Source organism: Gymnoscopelus braueri, assembly GCF_963280865.1.
Source record: "Gymnoscopelus braueri genome assembly, chromosome: 18".
Taxonomy (NCBI): domain Eukaryota; kingdom Metazoa; phylum Chordata; class Actinopteri; order Myctophiformes; family Myctophidae; genus Gymnoscopelus; species Gymnoscopelus braueri.
In genome coordinates this window covers 38,566,938-38,569,437 of record NC_137618.1, presented here as the reverse complement: position 1 = coordinate 38,569,437, position 2,500 = coordinate 38,566,938, and positions in this window count along the sequence as shown.

Genomic DNA, 2,500 nt, shown 5'->3' with positions numbered 1-2,500 from the left:
CCTCAAAAGAGCAGATCTACAAGCTCACAACATGTCACGTTGCCACGCGTTGTGAGCTTGTAAATCTCGTATTTTAGAATGTTCTATTTAAAAAGGTTTCAACGTTTTTCAAATTGAATAGAATTGACTTGACACTTTTTGACTTTATCTATCAAAACATCTGTAATCAGTGGACGAGGACTATCCAAAATCGGGATCGACATTGGACCCACAAATTATGGCATCTGTGGGGCTCTAGTGCTGACTACACACTTTAGCTGCAATTTGTAGCTCCCCTCCCAGTGCGTAGTTGTAGTGCATGCCCTATTGAATGACAGTGATAGCTCTACAGTATCCTTGGTGCTTCGTTACAATAGGACTAAAAGAGGCTAATGACAGGGGGGATCTGCAGGGCCCTCGTTCAGATGGCCATTGTTTGAACCGAGGGGGGAGACAATGAGGAGCGGAATGACAATGGAGTACACAAGCAGCCATGGCTTCAGCCATGGGAAGGACCCAGGCTGTCCCCTTTCTGTTGCAATTAGCGTCATATGGAGGAACTGCACGGGTAACTGAAATTCCTTCAGTCTTACTAACGGCCCCTGATACGCACGCACGCACGCACGCACGCACGCACGCACGCACGCACGCACGCACGCACGCACGCACGCACGCACGCACGCACGCACGCACGCACGCACGCACGCACGCACGCACGCACGCACGCACACACACACACACACACACACACACACACACACACACACACACACACACACACACTTTCATCATACGTAACGAGGGGGCGGACTACTTTATTACCACCCCTCTGCTAACCAGCCGTCATAAACACACACACACACACACACGCACGCACGCACGCACGCACGCACGCACGTACGTGCACACGCGCGCGCGCACACACACACACACACACGCGTGCGCGAACGCGTGCACACACAGGCACTCAAACCAACATGCACAGCACAGCCCTCCAATAGTGACAGGTTGTGCTTTTTGTCTGGTGGGGTGAGATGGTGAGTTTCACACTGCCCTCTCCGTCACCTCATTGGCCTCAAGGCGATGAGTCACGGTGCCATTGTCATGCACTCTGCGGTGAATTGGTGACCCATCTCTATCTCCCTCTATCTCTATCTTTTTGGCTTTGTTTTCCCTTCCTGTCTGCATGCTCTCTATCTCTCTCTCTCTCTCTCTCTCTCTTTCTCTCTCTCTCTCTCTCTGTCACACACTGGTCTGAGAAATACAAATACGTATTTTGAAAATAGATGGGGAAAGAAATCCGTCCCAGCCAAATACAAATGACCCAATACAAAAAAGGTATTTCAAATGCATATTTCAAATACATGTAGGCCCCTATTTCAAATACTGCCCATCTCTGTGTATAATCAGGGTGGAGTGTGCCTTGCAAACATAGGCATGGGATTTGTGGCTGGTATTGCCTATAGGGGACACCTTGCACCTCTTCCTTGTCTGTCCTTGTCCTTGTTGGGGGGAGAAGGCTGAGGGCTGCACACTAGGGCTTTCACGACTAGAGATTTTTACAGGTCGACTAATTTGACCCAGTGGTAGTCGACTAGTCGACTAGTCGAAATTTACATTAGAAAAAAAAAAATGTGTTTGTTTTTTTGGGGGGGGGGCATTGTTTTAATGCCATTCTACTACTATATTACTATTATTATTATCCTCCTGCCCTTATTTTTATGGCGTTTTAAGGGAAGCGCTTCTGGCACAGCAGCACAGCACCACAGCAGCGTCTCCAAGGATCCCCATGCATTGCCCAATAATAGGCTTTTATTGGGCATACTTTTGACCCCCTTTTGATAAAAAATAAAGTCAGGAGGATAATAATAACAGTAGGTTGGGCCATTACTATGGCATTAAAAAACATTTCGACTAGTACCAACAAGGTCGACTAGTGGTTATGCTAGTCGACTAGTCGACTAGTCGACTAGTTGGTGAAAGCCCTACTGCACACTCCTCACCAGACTGGCAGAGGCTGGTGTGCGGGGAAGGTGCTGGTGCCGTTGAATTAGAGGAGTATCCAAAGCTTCCCCAAGCTCTGCCAGGATGATTCTCTGCTGATTCCAGGCTGGGTTGATCGCCGTACTCATCAGTGGCTCACTGGCTCAGGTGGCACTGGCTCAGGAGGTAGAACACTCAACCCTAGAAGACACTGAACCCCTAACTGCTCCCAATGAGGTTGGTGCCTTGCATGCCTTCAAAATTTACATATGTATTACATGCAGACATCCAGGATGTTGTGGAACACCACCACAGGCCTACGGGCTGTCATTCGCATGCATATGTATGTACCAGTAAACTGCAATAAAAGAAACAATTAGATAGGAAACTAGCAATATTTAATCAGTCTTAAACAAAATTGCAATGTCTTACATGAAGTAAAATAAAAATGTCAACTCCCCCTTTGTTGCTGTTGTATTCGAGGATGATATGTGGCTTTCTGTCCTCCCACACACACACACACACACACACACACACA